The sequence below is a fragment of the Dermacentor albipictus genome, chromosome 3 (genome assembly GCF_038994185.2).
Source record: "Dermacentor albipictus isolate Rhodes 1998 colony chromosome 3, USDA_Dalb.pri_finalv2, whole genome shotgun sequence".
Taxonomy (NCBI): Eukaryota; Metazoa; Arthropoda; class Arachnida; order Ixodida; family Ixodidae; genus Dermacentor; species Dermacentor albipictus.
The window spans coordinates 179,579,313-179,605,124 of NC_091823.1; positions in this window are offsets into that span (position 1 = coordinate 179,579,313).

Consider the following 25,812-nt stretch of genomic DNA (forward strand, 5'->3'; position numbering starts at 1 on the left):
GAACACCATCCGGTTCTTCCAGGGCAACTAACTAAAACAACATTCTATCACACAACACAGTAAGAAACCGTAAAATTGTGTTTTAGCTAAGCTGAAAAGCTGAAGCAGCTCCAGCAGCGCGAGCAAAACTATAAACCGGAACACGCCATACTTGTTTAAACAACGTCATCATAACTGTGACGTCACTTCCGTGCGTGGCAGCAGCGTTTTAGTATGGCATTTCGCTTCTACCACGCGCGTGTCACCAGTTCACGCTAGGCATCTCGGAGACGACGAGCGCGCCACCTGTCGCTGTCATGAAAAAATGCCGCACCGCCATACGCGGCGCAGCCCAGCCGATGCTGACACCTCCCCCTCTAGCCACCATACCGAAGCAACCCTAGCCGACTGCCGATGGGGCTCTTGCATTGCCCAGGGGGCGCTGCGAAAAAGGTGCTAAAAAGCGCCCTCTGTCCTAAAATGGGTCGTACCAAGCTCGGTCGTCTGCTTCGGAAAGCACGTTTACAATATGGACCCGCCACTTTCGGTTGTGTTGTATCACGGCCTGCAGCGAATATCCGGTGCCGAAGATTTTTTCAGGGGTGGCACGCTGCGTAAGGGCAAGAAATTATGCAGTGCGGAATACCTGTATGCCGTTCAAGAATTAAGCGGCGAAGATTTAGCGCGCTGTCAATCGCAAGTGAAGCGAGTCGCGTACGAAGTGGAACTTCAGGTTAGGTTTGCACGCTGCTAGATTCAGGCGCACAAACGCGAGGAAATGCTTGATATAAATGAATCCTTAGCAGCGATAAGCAGACATCATGTGTACGGAACTGCTCGAGCACACGATCGTACGCGCCGCGAAGGCAGCGGTCTTTCGACATGCCGCGAAACGGCGGGCCTCCTGCAATCTTTGTTGACTGCATGCCGCTAAACAAGTAGTTATGCCTGCGTTGTAGTAGCGGCCATCTGTCCTTTTTAGTAACTGGTAATAACTGATGCAATGCATATGAGCTCGCACGTACCTGCGAATCGCGCTGCAGCGCGAGCTCGTGCGCTGCTCGCTTGACGTAGCTTTTAGTGACAGCGCTCGAACATCGATCTGCTGTAATCAATACTACCTTGCTGCGCTGCCTCAACATGCTGACTTGATGAGGTCAAGTATGAGCACATTTAACTCTAACCTGTGCTGCTCTTAGTGGGGCAGTGAATTGTCACCGAATCAGCCCGGCCATTTGTGGTCATTTACACAAACGGTATTTGATCCGCACCGATGGCACCGGCTGTTGGAATCTCAGCGCTGCCACCAGCTGTCGGAACCTCAGTGCTGACACCCGTTGTTGCAACCGGACCGTTGGCGCCCGTTGTTGCAAATGGGTCGCAAGCCCCAAGGGTAGCGTTGGCCTGGCGGCCTGGGGCACACTGGAAGCATCCGAAGGTCCCAGCAAAGCATGAGGCGACTGCTAACAGAACTTGTTTATTCTAGCATCGCAAAGAGCGGGCGGTCAGGTCGACCGAAGTAGAGAGACGGGAGAGCACGTTACTCAACAGAAGAAATCGGAGCCTCTCTCCTGGCGTCCGGGGGCAGCTGCTCTTATACTCTTGGCGTCGCGGGCAAGAAGGAAGGTCACGAGACGACACCACGTGACAGCGGCGACGGACGGACTGAGAGACACGTTGGGACAAGGAGGTGACGCATCAGCCGGGCCGGCGCCGGTCAGACCTCCTCGCTTCACACTGGGGGAGCTCCTCTCCCCGGCTGCCGCGCTTTGACAAGCGTGGGCACACACACACACACGCACACACAAAGACACGTGGCACTGAACATGCCGGGACGCGCTCGGCGGGGATGCGTCGCGGCCGCTTCGAACGGGCCAAAATGTCCGCCGCTTTGAACGAAGCTCCGGCGAACGTTGCATCCGCGCAGGCTACACCGCGCGTCGTAGGCGAAACGTAACAACGGTCACTTAACCACTTCGCATCGGTCGAATTGTTAATTGTCGCTGTGGCCGGGTCTCGAATCGTGAATTACCAGCCATGCTAGCTGCTATGTCGGTGTGCTGTCGGGACTGTAGGTGCAAAAGACCGAAATTTAGAACGCAGATAATCAAGCAAGCTTCAAGACAGGCGATGGCGCGAAGTTTTGCTTACTCAGCTCGACGAACTGCAGCTATGCAGCGCGCCCGACGCTCCACTTCGTGAGGCCTTGAAGGAAAACGGTAGAATCTGATGTTGGTGTTCAGGCCTTCTTGTTCATGGCAGCCCACGACGCAGAAGTAATGACGGTGACGCCTTCTCGAGGCTGGGCTAAGTCTCTCCGGATCGGCGTCACCGATTCCGTCTGCTCCCAGCATTACGTCCCACGGCACACAGAGAGCCCGTTTTCGGTAAACTATAGGCTGCGGCGAGCTCGCAGCGTGGTCGGCATGGTCTGCGAGAAGTGACGAGCCTTTTCGCACTCGCAACAGGGCAGAAAAAAGTGCGAATCGACGCAAAACTCGGCCTAGAAACGTGCTTCACCACAGCCAGGGCTCAATACGACCCAAGCTGGTACGCCCCAGATGTAGTTTCCCGCGCCGCCACCATGCGCCGCTACTATACCTCAAACTCCAGCGCAAGACGCCCATGATTGGCCGATTGTTGGGAAATAGTCGGCAGCCGGCTTCACTGGCCACCCGACTTTCGAAAACAGTCGGCCCGACGTCTCCTTCCAGCTACATCGGCACGCGGCTATGGTGGCTAGAAGGGGAGGTGTCAGCATCGGCTGGGCTGCGCCGCGTATGGCGGTGCGGCATTTTTAGAGCGCAGCTCTTTGGCGTCCGTTCCTGGGTTTCGCGTCGGCGTTGTCGTCGGCCTCGTAACCAGCTCGCCGACGAAACTGCTCCGCCGCCGCGCATGCGCGCTGTCGGCTCTCCGGGCGAGGGAGGATGATGGAAGGGAGGAGGAGAGACTGTGGCGGAGGGCTGGCTACACAAATGGCTCTTTGGCGTCCGTTCCTGGGTTTCGCGTCGTCGTCGGCGTTGTCGTCGGCCTCGTAACCAGCTCCGCCCCCCTTTTATCCCCCCAGCGCTAGCAGCGACCGACTGATACCGCTTTCGTGAGTCCGCTACCGCACTCACGAAAGACGTCGTGCACTTCCTGCAACTCGCATTAACCGTCCATCGATCCACACCGATGTTAGTAGTGGGGGACATTAATGTTGACATAGAGACAAACAGCAATTTCCTAACACTTATGCGGGAGAACATCCCGTTCCTCTCGCTCGTAAAGGCTGTTTCACATGCTGCGACTGCAACGACGAAAATCGGTGCTGTCGCACGCGTCGCAATGCGATTTTTAGAGGGCTCATTTCACATGATTGCGATTTCAACAATGCGACTAGTGCGACGCCCAGGGTTGCTTAGTGCCAGGTTTCGTGGCACACGCTGCATAATTCTTTTATTGTTGTGAATAAAACGTTTACACAATAATATTGTCACGAGAGGAAAAGCCAGTCAGACAGTTCTAAGCGAACGGCCGTTTACAGTTCGTTTTCGCAGCAGCTACCACGCACACTTCTTCTTCCTCGACAGCTCGCGTAACTAGCGCGTGCCATTACCCCTCCCTCCAAAAAAAAACAAATAAATAAATAAAGTAGGGGAGATGTTAAATGCCCCAAGGAAAAAATAAAAGAAATGAGAAAGACAACGGACGAGACGACGGGGGCCGAATCACAAAGTTAGTGGATGAGAGTCAGCGCGAATGGTAGGGCTTCATCCTGGTAACGTGAACAATGTCAGAGGAACGTGGTCTACGGGAGTGGGGCGAACTGTCGGCTGGAATAACTTCGTAGTTGACAGGACTTAGACGACGCAAAACAATGTAGGGTCCAAAGTATCGGCGCAATAATTTTTCTGACGTATAGGGGTCCAAACCCATACAAGATCTCCCGGGTTGTATGTGACGTCTCGATGACATAGGTTGTATCGACGAGCATCATGACGTTGTCGGGATAGAATTCGTTGCCGCGCAAGGTGCCGCGCTGCTTCGGCACGCTGAACAAAGGCGTCTGTATCTGGTGCGGTATGTTGCGACGAAGTTGGTAGGAGCATCACGTCGAGCATAGTGGTGACGTCGCGTCCGTAGACCAGACGAAAAGGAGGAAACCCGGTGGTTTCTTGTAGGGCAGTGTTGTACGCGAATGTCACATACGGGAGCAGTTCGTCCCAATTTTTATGGTCCGTGGCAACATACATGGAAAGCATATCCGCGATCGTTTTGTTGAGACGCTCAGTTAAACCGTTAGTCTGCGGGTGATACGCAGTTGCCGTACGGTGCGTTGTCCCGCTCAGCTGCAGGATATTTCGGACCAACTGGGCAGTGAAGGCCGTACCACGGTCTGTGATGACGACAGCGGGAGCACCATGTCGAAGGACGATATTTTTGATGAAGAAGTTAGCAACATCTGAAGCAGTAGCTCGCTGAACGGCTTGTGTTTCGCAGTATCGAGTGAGGTAATCGGTGGCGACGACGATCCAGCGGTTATCAGCCGAAGACTTGGGAAATGGGCCGAGTAAATCCATCCCAACTTGTTCAAAAGGTGAGCAAGGAGGTCGGACAGGCTGAAGCAGACCGGCTAGTTTCAGAGGTGGAACTTTGCGACGCTGGCAATCTCGACAACTTCTGACGTACTGCTTCACGGTTTTTGTGAGTTTTTGCCAATAGTACTTCTGCTTGATCCTCGCGAGAGTACCCGTGAAACCAAGATGCCCAGACGTTGGTTCGTCGTGGCATGCACGTATAACGTCGTCGCGGAGAGTAGCGGGAACAACGAGCAGGAAAGCGGTTGCCGTAGGGTGAAAGTTCTGCTTGTATAGGATGTCGCCACGTAGGCAGAAAGATGACAAGTGACGCGCGTACTGCCGTGGGGGTTGTGGGCGGCTTCCTTCAAGGTATTCAATCAAGGGCTGGAGCTCGGAATCTTGGCGTTGCTGTTGAGCAAGGTTTAAAGACGGAAGAGTACAAAGAAAACCCGAATCGTCGTCAGTATCTAGTGGTGCGGGTTCGACGGGGGCGCGAGAGAGACAGTCGGCGTCAGTGTGTTTCTGGCCAGACTTATAGACGATGGTCACATCAAATTCCTGCAACCGAAGGCTCCATCTTGCGAGACGGCCTGAAGGATCTTTGAGATTCGCCAGCCAGCAGAGAGAGTGGTGGTCGCTGACGACACGGAAGGGGCGTCCGTACAGGTATGGGCGGAACTTCTGGAGAGACCATATGACTGCCAGACATTCTTTTTCAGTTGCTGAGTAGTTTTTTTCAGCAGCAGACAAGGTTCGGCTGGCATACGCAATAACGCGCTCAACACCAGCTTGAAACTGTACGAGTGTCGCTCCGAGACCAACGTTACTAGCATCAGTATGCACCTCTGTGTCAGCCTCGGTGTCAAAGTGACCAAGGATCGGTGGTGTCTGTAGACGTTGCTGAAGGTCGTGGAAGGCGTCGGATTGTGCCGGGCCCCAAACAAATGTGACGTCGTTCTTGATGAGTCGTTGCAAAGGTTCGGCAATTTCACAAAAATTGGGTACAAAACGCCGGTAATACGCGCAAAGCCCTAAAAATCGGCGGACATCGTGTTTTGTCTTCGGTATCGGGAACAGAGCGACTGCCATGGCTTTGTCAGGGTCAGGGCGCACACCGGTGCTGCTGACAATATGACCTAGAAATTTGAGCTCCTCGTAGCCAAAGTGACATTTTTCGGGCTTCAGGGAGAGGCCGGCGGTGCGGATAGCTTGAAGAACCGCCTCAAGCCGCTGGATGTGTTGTTCAAACGTGGTGGAAAAAACAACTACATCGTCTAAGTAGACTAAACACGAGTTCCACTTGAGGTCAGATAAAACTGTGTCCATCATGCGTTGAAATGTGGCCGGAGCGGAACACAATCCAAAAGGGAGGACCTTAAATTGATAGAGACCGTCGGGTGTTATAAACGCCGTTTTTTCCTGGTCCCGTTCGTCAACTTCAATTTGCCAGTACCCACTACGCAGATCCATTGAAGAAAAGTAACGGGCATGTCGCAGGCGATCCAAGGAGTCGTCAATTCGAGGAAGTGGGTAAACGTCTTTTTTCGTGACCTTGTTCAGTTTGCGGTAATCGACACAGAAGCGTAGTGAACCATCTTTCTTTTTAACTAATACAACAGGTGAAGACCAAGGACTTGTCGATGGTTGAATGACATCATCGTCGAGCATTTGTTTAACTTGATGACGAATAGCATCCTGTTCTCTTTGCGACACGTGATAAGCGTGTTGGCGAACAGGTTGGACGGTCGGTTCAGTGATGATTCTGTGTTTGATTAAAGGAGTCTGACCTTCGACGTGGTGGCGAAACAGTCGCTAAATGACGATAGCAGAGTGAGGAGCCTCTGCTTCTCATTTTGGTCTAGCTGTGGGTTGACGTTGATGTGACTGGTCAAGTCCACATCGCTGGGTTCCGGAATCGAGATTGTCGTTACCGAAGCACAGGCGTTGGAATCGGCCACCGTTTCAAAGTAGGCCATGGTGGTATGCCTCGCAAAGTGCTTGTATTCGCCACTGAAGTTGGTAACTAGAATCGTGGTTTGCCTATGTTGGAGCTCTACGAGACCTCGTGCGACGCCGACTTCGCGATCCAGCAATATGGCGAGGTTACCTTCGGCAATGCCTATTCCTAGTTGTTCTCGGGGGCATTCAACGAGGACGAAGATGCTACTTCGAGGCGGTAACGTCACGCAGTCATCGACCACGCGTAAAGCCGCGCGGTGATGTTCATCCTCCACACTCGAATCAGAAGAAACGTAGTTAGAAAAAGTCACGAACAAGTCACGAAGGTTAATGATCGCCCCATACTCCTGGAGAAAATCCATGCCCAGTATAACTAGTCGAGAACATTTGGGCAGCACAAGGAAAGACGCTACGAAAGTCGAAGTAGAAATTGCAAGTCGGGCGGTGCATCGTCCAATGGGTGACACGAGGTGTCCTCCGGCCGTAATCAGATGTGGGCCGTCCCACGCTGTCAGCACCTTGCGTAGCCGAGTGGCCAGTGAGGCACTCATAACCGAGTAGTCAGCTCCCGTATCGACAAGTGCAGTTACCGGATAACCGTCGATTGAAGCAGTAATAACAGCAGAAGTTCTTTTTGCAGTTTCGAATGAAGGCGTCAGCGGTACGTCGCGAGGAGATGGCGTCGGCGGAGGATATTTGACGGTTCGCATGACAGCGGCCTCACCCCCGGAGGTCGCCGTTTTCAGTTTCCCCGGCGCGGGCTTCCACCGTTGACTCCAGCGGAATCAAAGGCGGGTCGAGCACGGTTTGGTGACGCGTACCGACGAGGTGAAGGCGACCGTGACTGTCTTCGCTGTTGGGCAGGAGGAAGCCGGTTACTTTCTAGGTATTGCTCGATGTCGTGCGGGCGTTCGCCATAGCGCGGGCAACGGGCGTCCGGATGGTATCCCCGCAGACCAATCCGTCGGTACTGGCAGTCGCGATACATGTGACCAGCCTCCCCGCAGTGATAGCACAACGGACTGTTGTCGGGGGCGCGCCACACTGTAGATTTGCGCGGACCAGGATGAAAAGGTGCTTGCGGGTTCGTGCGGTGGATCGGACTTGGGGAGCGTCGAGAAATCCCAGCAGGCGGCTGCGAAAAACGGCCCGTCGACGGCGCGGAAGCCCGAAGAGCATCCGCGTACGAGAACGTGGGAGGTTCGGGTCGTGTTGGTGGCGAGGGATGAACCACTTTGCCGATTTCTTCCCGAATGACATCCGTAAGAACCGCGGCACTGGGAGGTGCCGGAGCTGATGCATAGGACTTCTGCAGTTCTTCTCGAACGATTTGTCGTATTAGCTCGGTAAGGGACTCCCTGTCATCATTTGCAGGTACGAAAGAGCATGCAGCAGTCATGGTGGTCTGGCGTTCATACTGCGAGAGCCGCTGCCGAAGCATACGTTCCATGACTGTTGCCTCACGAATGAACTGAGAGACTGTTGTAGGAGGATTGCGCACGAGGCCCGCGAAAAGCTGTTCTTTTACGCCTCGCATTAACAGACGCACCTTCTTGTCTTCTGGCATTAGTGGATCGGCCCGACGGAACAATCGCGTCATGTCTTCGACGAACATGGCGACGGTTTCGTTTGGCATTTGGAACCTCGAAGACAGTGCCTGTTCGGCTCTTTCTTTCCTTTCGGGAGTGCTGAAGGCTTCGCAAAGCAGTCGGTAAAACTCCTGCCAGCTGGTAAACGAGGCTTCGTGGTTTTCGTACCATACTCTCGCCGCGTCTAAAAGGGAAAAGTAGACGTTCTTCAACTTACGGCGATCGTCCCAGTCGTTAAAGGCGGCGACCCGGTTGAAATGGTCCAACCAGTCTTCAACGTCCTCAAAGGCGTCGCCATGGAACGGGTTAGGCGTGCGAGGCGCGTTGAGAATGCATGGTACGGCAGCATTTGGCATCCCCTCGGTTTGGCTTGCGGTAGTTGTTGACATCTTCCTCACGGAGCTTGCCAGGGGGCTGTATTGCGGTGGAAGACCTTGGAGGCGACGGCTGCTTCGATAGATTTCTGCCGTCCCCGAGGTACTGGCGTCGGTAGCTTCTGGTTGAGGACCCGTAGGCATACGATGGATGCGTACCCAGCACGTCCACCAGTTTGTCACGAGAGGAAAAGCCAGTCAGACAGTTCTAAGCGAACGGCCGTTTACAGTTCGTTTTCGCAGCAGCTACCACGCACACTTCTTCTTCCTCGACAGCTCGCGTAACTAGCGCGTGCCAATATTATTGACTTCTCTTGATTATAAGCAAATAATATGTACGTTTACTCATTTAAAAACGTTAGTTAAGATTTGTCTTGGGGTGCGCGACGGCGGTTTCTGTAGTTCAGTGCGACATCGCGCACGTAAACAGCTGTTCGCAGGTGGTTCAGCGATGTGTGTTGTCTTATCTACCTTCTATGACCGTTTCGTTCTGCCTGTGCTACAACAATCTGCAAGATGACCTATCGACAAGTTCATATAGCTACCCTCACCGTATATGCAGTATTCGGAATTCGGCTGCCACGAAGTTGTCGTGTCAGCCCAACAAGATCCTCGCGCTACCCGTGCTCGGCGTCAGCGTCTAGAGAAATGATGCGTATATATTGCCCGTCATTGCGCATATGTAGTGCCTGCTCCTAGCCATATTGGCTAGGAGCAGGCACTACATATTGTGCTACTACTACTACTACTACTACTACTTGTTGCGTTTGGCGTAAGCCAAACGCAACAAGAAGCACCAACCCGAACGCCCACGTGTGCCCCTGAACGAACCCTCAAACGATCTGTGATTACGACGTGGAATCAAAATTGCGTTGTGAAATTCAACCTTAGCGCTAGCCTGGTTCGTCCATCGCCGTGCTTGCGCTGCGAATATATATATGGGAGCTCCCTCTCAATATTTCTAAAGGCGCAAAAGCCGACGCATCAAATGTTTCGAGCAGTGACCGTCGCTTTTGTAGAAACCTGTACGTTGTAACATAGCATTCTAAAAGACACGCTTCTCGTCCACTTTGTTGTCCCGTGTCTCGCGCTGGTAGTATACTCGGAACTTCTAACAAGAAGGCCATATCAATACGCGCTATTCATAATACAGGATCGTAGGCCCACGGCAGGCGCATTTGCCGTAGAATTTTTCAGCTTTCTGCTCAGCCTCGCACGCCTCTCACGGTTAGCCTGTTTTGTGGAAATAAATATTAATATTATATTATTAATATTATTAGATATTATAGTTTCTTCACTGTAATTTATAGCAATCATCCAGATTTCTTAAGCTAGTCATGCATTTAACCTGTATTAGATCAACATTGTTACGACATGCTTATGGGAGTCATTTCAAACTAGATTGCTCAGCCAGAGAAAGTACAAATGCGAGCCTCTATGTTTATTCCAATTTGGTATTCCTAAACATTATATTGGCAGAATTTTATGCCTGCTTGCATTTCCTGCTATTCAAAGTTCAGAGCTGGAAAAACTGATTCCTTTTCTTGCTGTCGAATGGCTGCTTCAATGTCGATAGCAAGCTATAATTATTCATTTCGAAAGTGTTAAGCAATGACTATATGTCTAAGCTTATCAATGCGTTTTTGTTCAACGAACACAATTAAGTTTTCTCTCTCCCTCTCATTGACAGCCATGGAATGAAACTGTTCACTTTCATAAGTATCAGGATGCAAACATTCTGAAATTTGTCCTGAACATTTGTCTGCGTCCTATAGTGTGCATGTTTGTATTAAGTTCTGGGGTTACAATCGCAGTGATCTACACATATTGTTATATTGCAACAAACAAATTTATTTCACTTTGTTTTCAAATCTACAATGTGGCCATGCAGTAACGACTGCATTAATAAGCAAAAAAGAAAACTGCAGATTCAGTGTACGTGTTGGAATCTATGCGAAGTGAAGTTTTTGTCAAGTGGTCAATTAAATGCTGTTAAAGTAACTGCGATATGTACAATTTGTCTTATTTTCAACAATCCAACTTGTCATCTTTTGCAAGGTATGCTTATGCACCGCATAGGTCACAACCTTAATGTCATGTAATCTTTATGCATTACACTGTTCACAAACCATACCGAAACGCAAACGGCAGTTAATGTAGATGCACGCTGCGAGACATCAACACAGTGATGTTTGTTGAGCAAGGAATGGTGCGAGGTGTCTGCAGATGAATGAGTGACGTGCTTATGTACTTATTTATTTATATACCTCGCAGGCTGCAAGGTTGGAGTATTATGCAAGGGGGAATAAAAAAGTTGTTACAGAAGGAAGAAGGGAACAACATTAAGAAAAATACCAGCAAAAAAAGCAGTACCACTACATTGCACCAACTAGTCCAACGTGTTTTACTGGCACAGCATTATGCAATACTTAACAAACAATAACAGAAAAAGTTACTGCCCATGCACCCTGTACAGACGGTAAACCAGCGAAGCTGAAATGTGCAGCCCCGGTTTTTATCACTGGGTTAATTCCAATGGCTTATTCAAGTCTTTCTATATTATTGGTTATGTCTGTGTTTCTTAATGAGGTTATGCACATGTTTGGCTTGGGTTTATCACATTGTTTATTTGGAATGCCGCACATTGCACTTTGCAAGATCACCATCTTCGAAAGTGCAATGAGCAGCGGTTCATTGTGTTAATCCAGGTGGTCCATCGAAGTCTTTCTGAATTATGTTACGCATTTGTGTTTTGTAATGCGTTAATCATAATGTTTATGACTCAGTTATGTACTGTAGTTACCAAGTGACACACCGGGGCTGCACATTTCATTTAAATAAATACAGGGACACATTTTTGAACCTATAGGGAAGTCTGAGAGAGACTTCTGCGCGCGCGCTCTGCTGCTAGAGAGAAACGACGTCACTATCGGTGTAGCCAATGGCCCGCCACACCTTTGCTGCAAGATAATTATGACATCATGATCTTGTATTAACCCTGTCACACTCTGTGTCCCTTCCTTGCAATGATGCGTAGATAAATGTTTATGTGTTAAATGCATAAGCATTTCTATGTCTACCCAACAAGAAATGTCTCCGTCCCTCATGTAAGACGAACAATGGCTCACAACCCCCGAAACAATGGCTCATACCCCTACGCTAGGGTTCTTGTGATCGGACCATGAGTGTTTCGCCTAGGGATATACAGCTTCACTCTAAAAAGAATGAACACCTTTCTGCTAGATACCAAGATAATCTCATGAGGTGTACTAACAAATGAAAGTTTATTGACCATGCCGAGTAAATGCTGGTCGACAAGCAATAAATCGAATTTACACAAAAAGCAGAAGCAAGATCTGATGCGTGTCCATACAGATCCCAACAGGAAACGCATCCATCTCTGAAAGTGTAACAGCGGCCATGCTGACACAAGATTCTCCCAGTGTATTTGCATCTACAGCATCCATAATTTCTCTAGGCAGCCGATCTCCACAGAATGCTAGCTTCTTCCTCTACAATGCACTCTCCACATCTGAGCGTGCATTGTAGAGGAAGAAGCTAGCATTCTGTGCAGATCGGCTGCCTAGAGAAATTACGGAAGCTGTAGATCTAAAAATGCTGGGTTAATCTAGTCATCACGGCCTCCGTTAGAAATGGATGCATTTCCCGTCAGGAAATGCACATGAATTTTTGCTTCTCCTTTTTGTTTATGTTCAGTCTATTGCTTGTCAGCGAGCATTTACTCGGTTGTTTTGATTGTTAGATCATCACGGTTTTCTTGTTTGTCCTATGTGTTCTTTGGTGCCATTTGCAGCCAGGCTATTCGTTTTTTTTTTAGACTGCAGCAAGTCACTTTAATGGCCCTCATGATACCTTATAAAATCTTTTATTTGGCCAATGTAGCAAGAATGTACAGTGTGAAGCAGTAAGAACAGGGTATGCTAACTTCTAATTAAAAGGTTTATTCTGAAAATGCAGTGATCTATAAAGGTTACCACAAAGTAGTACAGCAATAAATCCTGATAAAGACTAGTGCTTGATGAAACCAAACATAAAAGCAGGAAAGGGGGAAAATACATATAAGATATACAAGTCCAGGGAAAAAAACATTGTGATCACCAAGTGTGCAAGTGGCTACCTTCCAGGAAACTCATTTTTTTCCCAATGGCATGGAACTGGAAGAATGTGCTTGCATTGCATAAGCAAGCTGTCAGTCTGTCTATTGGAATAACAACAGTGTTTCTTGAAAGGTGCTGGCATGCAGGATTGGCAATTGTAATTATTTTTTCCTGCACTTGGAATTTTTCTCTATTTTCTTTCTGTAGCATATTTATTTATGCTTGGCTGCATCAAGCACCAATTTTTATCTATCCTTCAAAGATGTCTTTCTTTTTCTGGGGAAAACTCGGGGAAGGCAGGAGATGGAAATTCAAGACGATGAGCAACATGAGAAAAAGATGAAAGTAGGAGCCAACGTTTCCACAAGTGGACCTTGAAGAAGACAAGTCCACCTGTCGAAACGTTGGCTCCTGCTTTCACCTTGTTCTCGTTTTGCTCATCGCCCTTTTACAACTCGCCACATTTTTACAAATGAACCTCAGTTGAAAGTTAGTCCTCATTCATATCTAGTGTCATCCTGTTGATACTGCTTCATGCTATGCACTCTTGCAACATTTGTGTGTGTGTGTGTGTGTGTGTGTGTGTGTGTGTGTGTGTGTGTGTGTGTGTGTGTGTGTGTGTGTGTGTGTGTGTGTGTGTGTGTGTGTGTGCACACGCGTGGATTTGGATGCGAGATCGGGCCCTTGGGCAGAGGTATCATTCTTCTCCTGTGCAGCCTTATGAATTCATTAACTATACTGCAACAGAAATTCGATGGACAGGAACGAAGTGAACACAAAGAGTGCTTCGTTCTTGTCTGTCGTCTATCTGTTGCACTTTAGTTAATAATGAATACACACAAACTCATCTAGTTTTCAGTTATTATGTCAGGCTTATAAGCCCGCTTGTGTCCTGGAATATCTGCATGGCTATGTATCCTGTAATTTAATTTCTGGCCATGTGATTGCAAGTCGCGTGTCAATCTCCTGATTTTCCTGAAATCTTGTGTGATGTGCAGGCCCAGACAGTTTCTGGTGAATCCATGCAGGGTGTTGTGCAGGGTGTAATCTGCACTACAAGTGCTGCTTTGATTGCTTTCAGTTCAGCTTTTCTAGGTGCAGGATGACCTGGAATAGTACTCAATTATATGGGGTTTACATTTATGTAGTGTCATACTACTGTTACACTGCTATTGCCAGATCAGTGTACTATATGTGCCTTATGTTTGCTTGCATCTTCATGATTAGCAACCTCCACTGTGTGTATGGCAGTTGCATATGGTCTCCTGGCCTAATTGTTTGCCCCCATATTCCACAGTATGGGCCTGTTGTGTTTCAAGTTCAGGTACTCCCGAGGTTGTGTTTCTGAAGGGAGGGGTAGTCGTCTTTGCATCTCATATGCTAGCTGGCATAGTATCGGGACGAGGTTGTGAGCTCTTGAGACAAAGAATTTGTGCTGCAGGCTGCAACTCTACTCTGTCTAGGTGCTTGTTCGTTAGCTCTTTCTCATAGAGGTCTTCAAGCATGGTGCAGTTGGTAAGACCGGTTATTACTACCCGATGCCTGTTTTCGATGAGTTGTCTTTTTTGTGTGCTGCTGGTAATTCATACCGTACCATACCTTGGACAAGCACAGCATCTGCGATTTTCTATAGTATCCACTCGTCCACCCCCATTATTTTAAGATTATGTTTTTCACCAGGTGTGGAAGTTGCGTCCAGGCATTGCATAATTGTTTCACCCACGTGCTGGCCCTGCGTCATGGGGTTACACTAGCTGAGGATTTGTGGATGTTGACTTGCGGGCATATTTGTCCAGCTATGTGGATCACAATGTGCAATCTGGGGTAGTTCTTCTGGGAAGTCATTCTCTTTTTTCCGACGTCGATATGAGCTGACTTATCAGAAAGCGAGAGGCCAGACTGGCCAAGAAAATCTGCAGTGTTGTCAAGAGCTTGTTGCATCATTCTTGATTTCTGTATAAGATAGCTTTCCCATAGACTGTAATACACCATAGGCTGTAGTGTTTCTTGTAGTATGCCTGTGTTGTTGGTGTGTGTGGGCCAAATGTACCTCCAACTCTCACCTGGAATTTTCTGTCTTTCAGAAAGTTACTGTTTAAGTGCTCTACCAGAAATGTTTTTGCTCATCGTTCCTCTTATTAGAGCAGCATGAGGTACTGCTGTTAAAAGCCCCTTCATTCCTTCATAAGTGGTATTACACAATGTCCTGCAATAAAGTTTCTGCTGCTTATGGCCCACTCATATCTGCCAGAAGGAACAAATCTTGAAAAAGGTTTTCTTTGTGCTATGTGTGCGATGTAGTATGAGCATTCATGCCTTGACATTTATACATCTGTAGAACCAGCTTCCTGACAGAGTACTTGCTATACCTGATCATGCTTATTTGTGCATTGCTGTTGAACAATACGTATTGATGCAATGAATATTTACACACTTGAATTATCACGAAAGATGGTTGTTTTACATTTCTGCCCTTTGCTTTCTCTTGCTGTTAGATTTTGCATAAGCATGCACCCCTATGCAATAGTATTTTGAAGTGTAAGGGTTCAATAAAAGGTGATGAACGAAATCTAAGTGCAAGAGCTTTTTTTCTCACCTATGACTCCCATCGAAATGCAACTTCCATGGCTGGCAAATCAATCCCCCGCCTTGTGTTAGCTGCAGAATGCTATAGCCACAGTGGCAGGTGAACAAATTGAAGTACAATATTTCTGTCTATAATTTTTTTTCTTGCCTGTATGTAAGTAAAGTTTGGAATAAGTTTGTCATTGCAAAAAAGCCCAGTTTGTGGTCTTTTATTGAATAAACCACATATTGTGTATAGTTGAAATGCAGAAATTTGTTCTAAAATCCTCAGCTGATATATGTTCTTGCAAGTAGCATGGTATTTCATTACTTATATAGTAATCGCAGCGGATATCGTTATATGGGTTTACACACTAATATATGAGATCACAAACTTATTAGAAACTTACTAGAAACATGTAAGGCATGAATGTTTCTGCACACTTGATCAGCTGTGAACCTGCAAGAACTGCTTGTACTGGCTGACTTCACTGCACAGTTTTGATTAAATTTTCTTCAGCGTGTCCTTTTATACTGTTTTATCCCCACAAGAACAGGCCGTTTGCCTGCTTTTCGCATTGTTCCACGAGTTCTACATAATTGTGCAGGAGGGTACGTTGTCACTGCGCCACTATATCAAGCAATTTACTTAATCTACTAGCTGTACAGTTAATTACCTTGCAGAGCAAGTGTTCATACAGGTGCAGTAAGGATACAAAGTCCGCAACACAGTCAATGTTTATTGGTTTCTGTGCAAGAAAAAAAAAATTCTCCATAGAAGAGGTGCAACTAAACGTGCATGTAATATTTTATTCAAGCCACGGATTTAATGCTATCGTAGCAAATTCATTACGATAGCCTACACTTTTGCTCTGTCAAATTTAATAATAGGCAAGATAAGCTTTCAAGATGCATCGGGAAATTCGTGCTTGAAAACCGACAAGAAAATGCAACTGAACGGTACCGCGTTCAGCGCAACGTTGAAACTTCGGGTACTTTGCTGTCTTGTCATTTGCCCTTGCCGAGGTTGAAATAATTCAAGCTGCTCCGTAAGCGCGATTTTTGCGTGCTACTCAACAAAAGAAAATTGTGACGACCCCGTCGTCTGCTGGGGATCGAACACCTCCTAGCACTGACAACTCGCATAGGCGTACGAAGCAAACGTGAAAATGCACTTTATTTGCTGCGTAGCGTGTCAAAAAACGTACATAAATGGGAGAATCGAATATGCGGTACAAGTTATTTATTCTCCCTTCGCGTACGTACCGAATTTGACGATCCACGTCTCCGCGCATTGCACTTGTCGTGCGAGACGCCATTTTCCAAAACCGGCGGAATAGCTCCGTTGACAGCTCTCCGCGCAATTTCGACGGAAAATCGCAGCGATCGGTGCGACGGTGCGACTGTGCGACCAACCGGTTGGTCGCAGCCGAAAATCGGGGGGTCGGCACTGCGACTGCGATTTTCATCGCAAACGACGGAAATCGCACTTCCGGTGCGACGAAAATCGCATCATGTGAAACAGGCATAACGCGTCCCACGGCTGTGACAACCTCGCGAGGCACTTGTATAGATCTCGTCTTTGAGAATCAAGCATTGGTGAACCAAGTCGAACATATATCAGTCTATTTCTCCGACCACAAAGCTTCCTTCATGACTGTCAAGAACTGTTAGTGGAGTCTTTGTTAAAGGAATACGTGTGAAAAATAAAAAAAAATTATGTGATAGCGCATACATGTGTTGCTCGATTTCTTTGCCTCAATCTATCGAAAAGGTGAAACAGCTTATTTGCTGCGCTCAAATTTCGCATTAGGAAGTAACGTAATCGTCGGTAATTTTTTTCATGACAGCGACAGGTGGCGCGCTCGTCGTCTTCGTGATGCCTAGCGTTATGTGTTTGAGCAATCTCCGGCTCCAAGCGCGCGTCGTGAAGTCTGTGGTGAAGTTAGCTTCGCCTTCCCCGCTTTTGTTTGCTCGTCATAAGGAGTTCTAAGTAACCTTCTTGACCCACGCCACTGGAAAAATTTGGTCGGTATGTAGAGTAAGCTGGATGATCTCCTGGATGTGGGCCACCTAAATGAAGTTCACGAGATGGTAAAGCTATAGGTGTTCTGTGGTAAAGCATTGTGATGCGATGCCAGATCATCGTGAAATGGTGGGATCAAATAGCTACTCTCGCATACCCTACTACGTTAGCGGGTATGTTACCAGGAAAATGCTAATGAGAACAAAGTGCGAATAGTGTTCTCTAGCTGTTGGTTCAAGCAAAAGGCTCGCGCTTGCTTCCGGAAGAGTCGTGCGTTACCAACCACATGGATAGAGGTGGCCTACTTTACCCATCTCAGGTACTAACAGACTTGGTTGCTGCGATGGAAGATGCCTTCACGCATTGTTTCAGCTTTAACAAGTTGAAGGCTGACAGCATCCTGCATTATTTCCTGCCTGTCAATAAATGAGCTGGATATGGTTGGCTGTGCGCAGCATAGCGTAGAAATCACCAACCAAGTGATACGGCTTTTTGTCATCACGAGGTTGCACGTCCTTGTCGCAGGAGAGAACGCTCTAGCCACCATACGCGGCCGGCCGCACGGGCTGGGCCTCCGTCAGAGCACGACTGAACGACGAGCGCGCCAAACGCTCGTCGGTGCAACAAGCCGGCAATGCATCGGGCCGGATTTAGTTGCCGACTGAACTTTGGCTCCACGTATTTTTTTAATTTTATTTTTTTGTTAGACAGCATAAAATATATTGTACAGAGTACAGTCAACCGCAAAAGTTTGCGGGATGCGCGTGGCAAAGCGACCCTCCTCCCCTTCTAGCGGTGACCCGGTTACGAGACCGACGCCTACACGCATATGGTTGGGGCAGCGTCCCTCCCAGACTGCAAGCGTGCATGTTTCCGCGCTTCCTCCTTGAGCGCCGGCGATATCCGAATGTAGCCGTGAGGTAGCCCTCTTGCGATATGCGCTGCATGTGGCGGCTTCGACTGCGAAACTGTGTGAAACGTGTTTAGCAGCGTGAATTTGCGGGCGCTACTGCGGCCGCTTTTTGTCGAGTCGCGAGCGCTGACGCATAGGGCCGGCCCGGTGGCGAACGCAACAAGTCATTCTTTTTTTTCTGGGCTGCACCCTCTCGTGGCCAATTTTCGTTGTTACCTTCTTTTTACGAACGGTGACGTTCTACCGCAGAAGACGCGCACTATAGACGAGGCAACCTAAAGTTTGCCCGCGCTGCACCAGCGCCGAATGCTCCCCTAGCGGACCGATGGAAGTTTCGAGGGTCGTCGCTGCGCTAGCGCGCGCCCGTGTTCTGTACGGCGGGAGCGCTCGTGCGCGTGGTTTTTGCGATGCCGAGTGCGACCTCATCAGCCAGGAAAGGTGGCACGCAATACTGATGTGTTGTCGATTGCCACAGCAGCCTCGAAAACACGAAAGGTCCTACGCCGCCCGTGAAGTTCTACAGATTTCCTGGGAAGTGGTACGAGAAGGACAGACGACAAGCATGGATAACTGCAGTGCGCGGCCGAGTCAAGTAAGTCTCATACTTTCGCATTCGCGTGTAATATCTTGAAAGCGGAATAGTCATATGCCTGTTTTTAGTGCACGGCCGTTTGTTTAGTCGTGTCGCGTTGTTGAATGGTGTTGGCATCCGCCGTTTGTTAGCAGTAAATGCATGCGTGTTGCGCCGCTAAGCTCTACGACGCGTGCTCGATTCCCAGCCACGGCGGCCGCATTTCGATAGGGCCAAAATGCAAGAACCTCCTTGTTACCGTGTGCTTTGATTTTTGTGCACGTTAAAGAACCCCCAGAGGTTAAAATTATTCCTGAGACTCCCCATTACAGCGGGCCTAATAATGATTTCGTGGTTTTGGCATGGTTTTGGCACTTATATCAGAACCCCCGAATTTATTTGATTGCACTGTGGCTTCCCTCGCGATCGGCATGGACGAGCTCAAGAGAATTATTTCCTTTTTCCAAACGCTGCAACTTACATTACTAGTTGTGCAGGTAACGAAAGGGGCCGCGCGCTTCTCTTGTGTGGTAGCAGACCGTATTTAAAGCAAGCCGCGGTCGTCGCGTGTGTCGGGAAGCGGCAGATCGGAAAGCAGCCGCTCGAAACGTGCGCGTTATGTTTGTTGTTTGCCCATGCTTTCTAAGTATCTAAGTGTGCAAGTATCATAACTTGTAGTGGTACCACTCTTGTAGAATAATATATGCACACAATCACAGGAACGTTACCTTTGCAAACACATTATTGGGAGTAATTTAATCCCCACAACAAATAGGCACGCATACTGTTTCATTTATATGCGATGCAGATGGAAGCGGCGCCAAACAGACCAATGGCAATCACAACAGTCTTCTCAGCAGTCACAACCGGGACATGTGCTTTCGTACTGCAGCGACACAGCTCTTGAGCAGCAGCAAGACACGTGTGAAACAGACTCCAGAACGTGCCTTTGTGAAGTGACGGAACCGTCAAGAAGCAGCCCAATGAATCTGCAGTCATCGAGTAGTATGACAACAGAAGTTGCTGCTGCCAGTGTGGCTTATGTTGTAATTGAAATAAAAGTGGCTAAATTTCTGAACATGGTGCGTACCTCTAACTCGACGTCATCTACGATCTTGTCGTACACCTGTGACACGCACTTGGCTTTCACTCTCACATCACCGTCCACAATTTGTTCAACGCCGTACACGTTCGGAAGCAGACGCTCCCCTAACGTGAGGTTGCCGCCACGAAAAAAAAAACTGTCGGCGTCGGCAACCTTCTTGAAACCGCACGGCAATCTTTGAATCGCTGTTGCGCAAGCAGGCGATCTGCCGCCGTCGAAAACGGAGCGCCGTGAGAACGAGCAGCGAAGAAAAGCGCGGACGTCACAACGTAAACGAAGCGGAGACTACGCCAACTACGCCACGACGCGACCGCGCTGCTTGGCGTTTCCACATTAGGGCGCTGTCAGGATAAAGTCCCTTGATAATTTGAAAGTACCGCCACTCTTTGAACTCTGCCGCCGCCGCGCGACCTCCTCGCCTCCTCCTCGCCCCTTGCGCGTCCCCCCCCCCCCACGGCAACCAGTTTTGCCCCCGTTTTCCTGCACGACGATTGGTCTCCCTGCCGTTGCCCTTGGAAACGCGCGGATCTTGAGTTTTGCTTGTGTTTTTCTTTTTCGTTCGCGCCATTTTCCTCCTCAGCACGGCTGGCTCGGCGCTTTAGCTCGGCGTAGCGAACGTTGAAAGCTGTGTTTCCTGCTGTATAAGCTAGCGCTATGCCTTGCTGTTGCGCATATAACTGCAACAAGAAGCCTGAGCATGGTTATGCCGTTTTTGTGATACCGCAAGGAAAGCGTGACGGCTTGCGCAAGAAGCAGTGGCTGCATAACATCGGCCGAAAGAACTTTGTTCCGACAAAGAACAGCGTTGTTTGCGAGGTGAGGCGTCTCTCATTGCTCGTAGCAAATCATATCGTTATGCATCTAGTAATTCTTCCGGCCTGCTCACCAGCGTTTTTGTTGCGGCAATTTGTACGTTGCATAAAAATGCGGTTGCCCTCAGTAACGTATTATTATAAATGTATGAAGACGTTTTACTCATCCTGCCTGAGTGACTAACTCTTCTCTAATTGTTCTAGCTACATTTCACTGAAGACCAATTTGAGCCGCGCATATTACAAAGACTCGGGAAAAAAAAGCTGAAGCTGAAAAAAGTTTGCTTTCGCTGACTTTCATTGCCATTAATTTATCATTTGTTTAATTCAATCGGTAAGCACTAGTAATTTCCCCTATGTTGTCCTTCGCGTCTTTGTTGGCTTCTCATGATATCTTACCACTGCTGTGTTCTCTTGAGCGTCTCTTTTTCTCATAATTCTACACTAGCATTGATTCTGATGTTGAATATTATATTCAGTACTATTATTATTGTTGTCGAATATTCTATTTTATGTTCTCGGTTACGTGTATCTTGTCAACCAACGTTAGTGCGTGTACATAAAAATAAAACATTCTGCTGACAATGCTGTTTGATTTTCGTTGCTATAAATGTTTTGTGATGCTTAATTCAAATCAAATTTAAATATGCTACTACATAATGTAACAAAATTTCGTTGTGAACTATTACAATACGTTATCCAAAGGCGTTTCTCTTGCCTAAAGATATAGAATGTCTTCTCCTACAGATATACCGAGTATTTCTTAACGCTTCCTTGACGGCGACCCCTAAAGAATATTCATTAGATGCCCTTCCTCGGCTTCTACTACTGTAGTCAATGAGCGGTTGCCGGCACCGCTTTTTCACACTGAAATTCCGCAATCGTCCTATTCAGTTTACAGACCACAGCAAAAAAGCTATAACTTTCACATTGTGAAGACAAAGGCATGGACAGTCGATGCACTCGCGACTAATTAAGGCATGCTGAATATATTAACTGCGGTGCACATACGCGCACAGGCAAGAAAAAAGGGTGCCAGGTGTTCTTATTTATCGCCCAAGAGAAGCGAGCGTGAAAGCCTTCTAAAGCCTACTGCGGTAAGACATCCTTCATCCAACTTAATCGGCCTTAATCCCCTCTAATGTACCTTAATCCCTCCTAATTCACCCTAATCCACCTTCATCCACCTTAATCCAGCCTAGTCCTTCTTTATACACCTTTATATTTACTAATGCACCTTAATTCACCATCATTCACCATAATCCACTTTCATCGACTTTAACCCTCCTTAATACACCCGAATTAATCTTAATCCAATCACTAATCAATCATAACTTTGCTAATCAATAATCATGTCTTATACACGGGTGCACATGCTTTGGTTCGCTTCCCGCCTTCTTTAGGTCACGCGATATTTTCTGTAGGTGACAACACGACCTTGAAACAGAGGTCTAAGACTTTTGCTTAATATGCCGCACACAAAGGGATGTGTCACAAGCAATACTAGATCAGACGCACAAAGTAAAGCATCTCATCATGCGGCAGAAAAACTGTCTGGAGTTTAAACTCGCCTCAAAAGCTCCCTTTACATCGGTATACACCGTTCATACGGCTTTAGGAAAAAACCAACCCCGTCATAAATGTTGCCTCTAGCATTATCGATGCTGTTATTAACATTTCTCAAAATTTTCAACCCCACTGGGGCGCGCAACTGGCCCAAAATAACACGCCTCCATAGAATCCTGCGGCCCGTCCGCGGGAGCCAGGGAGGAATAGCGTGCCGTGCGCAGCCGGCGGGCGAGGAGAATCGAGGAGGAAAGCGCCGTGAGGAGGAGAGTGTCGCTACTTTCAAACATCAAGGGGTTTTATGCCAGGAAGCGCAGTAGCGCCGCCTGGCCATGGTTTTCTCGTCTATGGAATGAGACCGGCAAGACGAAAGTGGACAATTAATTGATTTCCGTTGTATACTAAACGGTGTTCTGCCCGTCGAAGCCGCCACGGCGCACATCGCAAGAGGGCTACCTCGCGGCTGCATTCAGATATCACCGGCGCGCAAAGAGCTAGCGCGGAAACGTGCACGCCTGCAATATCGGAGGGACGCGCATGCGCGCTGGCAACGGTCTCGACACAGGGGTTCACCGCTAGAAGGGGAGGAGGGTCTCTTTGCCACGCGCTCGCGCATCCCGCAAACTTTTGCTGTTGACTGTACATAACTGCAATAATAACAAGCATTTTGCATGCTGCCACAGCTTATGCATACTGCAGAAGCACCAGATTGCAACTCTGGACTTTTTTAAAATTCTTTTTTAATGAGTTTGCTCGTGCTGCTGCTTGGTTGCAACTCACGTTTCGCTAAAAGGCGGCATTTTTGGTTTCTTCGCATCGTTAAAACGCTTTGAATTGCTTTTAAACTGGTTCGTTCGCAGCTGATACGGTTCGACTGGGTAGGCGGCGTCTTTTTCGCATGAGCCGTGGCAAGCAGAAATACTAGTTAAACACTCTGTGAAAAATGCAAGAAGAAAGAATGCGACCACATTGCGAAATTTGAGCGCGAACAAACAAGCAATGTAAACGCGCATGCCTACTTTCAACGACAAGTTGATATAGCGTCTGCAGACTCGGACTAAGGGGAAAAAAATGGCTGTGGCTTAGCTAAGGTTAAGCCCAGGATGCGAAGCATACTAGCCTTTATTTTAGTTGTTGAACCACTGTTTAGCCTGGTGAACTGCTGTTGTTTGGTTCGGCTAGACGAAGAAACAACTCATGCGTTACTCTGCTTCGCCTTCAAGAGTATGAACGCGACAGCGTTCCCGTCGACCCGCCAAGGGGTGTAAGACAATGGGCTACGGCGCAGCGACTACGCGCCCCGCAATGGACGCGGTGAGCGTCGAGCAACGCAGCGTTCGGCGCGGCAACGAAATGTGCGCCTTAGCAAGCGACGCACGCCTGAGCCTTAGAAACAGCTCGTTTCTAAGGCAACACCGCATTCACTAGAGGCGCTTTTGTACCGCTTTGAAGCATCGTACTCGTGGCTCAGTGGTAGCGTCTCCGTCTCACACTCCGGAGACCCTGGTTCGATTCCCACCCAGCCCATCTTGCAAGAGTTGAGCCAAAGCCACCTAGAAAATCAGTCTCTGTAGCACGCCGCAACCTTCGCGTCTCATTCCAACGAGCAGCTCTGTCTCCAGGAGGCATCTCACCTCGTGAGTGTCTAGCAGAGGCAAGCGCAGCTGCTTATATACCGCCGCGACGCCGCGAACGACGGCGCGAGTTGGAGCCCCGTTTCTCCTCTGTCGTGACGTCACGGTGTCACGTGGTATTGAAGGCGACACCGCCGCGCCTGAGGAGCTGGGTTGAGCTCTCGTAATATGCTTCGCATAAAAATGTAAAGGAAGATAGTCCAGAGGCGGGGAAGAAAAAATTGGAGGACGCTTAAGCTTCGCCTTCAAGAGTGGGACGCGACAGCGTTCCCGTCGACCCGCCAAGGGGTATAAGACAATGCGCTACGGCACAGCAATCACTTACGATGCGCCCCGCATCCGACTTAGCGCCCACCTATCACGCGGTGAGCGTCAAGCAACGCAGCGCAGCGAAACGAACCAAAGAACTCGGTGTCTCGGAGGGGAAACGATCTACGCCAGCCAAACGTCGTGATCGGCACGGGCAGAGAGATAGATAGTAATCTAAACCGGAAGCACGGCGAAGCGTCGTCAGGGGAGAGGGAGTCCCGCGACGCGCCTGGCAGCGGTCCCAATGCGCGCGCGGCGCTCCTCCTGTCGGGGCAGCGCCGTACATTGAGAGGAGGGGGTCTTCTGTGTTTGCCGCAAGATGGCTCTGCGTGTGCGGAAAGCGCAGAAGAAATGCAGCGGAAACGCACTTCGCAACTCGTGTAATTGTGACTTCTGTACGTTACATGTTCATAATTACCGATATACACCGCAGTATAACTTTCCACGGCTCGTTTCGAAGGCAACACCGCATTCACTAGCGGCGCGTTTGCACCGCTTGGAAGCATCGAACTCGTGGCTGAGTGGTAGCGTCTCCATCTCACACTCCGGAGACCTGGGTTCGATTCCCACCGGGCCAATCTTGGAAGTTGCTTTTTATTTATGAAGCGCCTGCCGTGATTTATCGCTCACGGTCAACGCCGCCGACGCCGACACCCGACGCCGACGACACCGGCTTTTCTGCGACACGAGCTCCTTAACGCTATCGCGTTAATACGGGCAAGAAGGGAGTACCGAGCCCAAAGCCGAGTAGCGTGGCCGGGTAACCGAGTATGGAGCTAGCAACGTTACTAGACTAGCTTCAGTTTTCAAACTCGGCGCCGTTGCGCGGAACCACCACCCGCCCGCGCCTTCGTGGCGCTGCAGTCGCGCCCAGCTTCACTTCCTCACTAGCCGGCTACGCGGGTGGGCCGTACTAAGCACGCGGCGCAGTGTTCGTGTATTCTGTGGTTCGTTGTTGACGGCGAATTTCAGCGATTGTTCGGAAATAGTCGGCCTGACGCCTCCTTCCAGCTTCATCGGCACGCGGCCGGCCACACGGGCTGGGCCTCCGTCAGAGCACGACTGGACGCCGAGCGCGCCAAACGCTCGTCGGTGCGACAAGCCGGCAATGCATCGGGCCGGCTTTAGTTGCCGACTGAACTTTGGCTCCACGTATGTTTTTGTTTGTTTGTTAGACAGCATAAAATGTATTGCACTAAGTACACAACTACAATAATAACAAGCATTTTGCATGCTGCCACAGCTGATGCACACTGCGGAAGCACCAGACTGCAACTCTGGACTTTTCTTTAAATTATTTTTTAGAGCGCAGCTCTTTGGCGTCCGTTCCTGGGTTTCGCGTCGGCGTTGTCGTCGGCCTCGTAACCAGCTCCGCCCCCCTTTCATCCCCCCAGCGCTAGCAGCGACCGACTGATACCGCTGGATGCCGCTGACGCCGCTAGAGATTCAAGATAACGTGACTGCATAGAACACCGTCGCCGCCATGCAGAAAGAGGACGAAAGGGTCCCCCCCCCCCCCCTGTTCTTGTGTGGCGGATAGGGGTTGAGTCACTATCGGCGTCAGCGGCATCAGTCAGTCGCTGCTATCTCTTCCCTCCTCCCTTTATTGTGTTGTCCGCTTGCTGCGCGCGCTTCTGCCCCCATCGTTTGCCGCTGGGTGTACACGCCGCCCCCCTCCCCCCTCTTCCTGCGAGTCTCGGTTTGTGGGAGAATGCGGGAGAACATCCCGT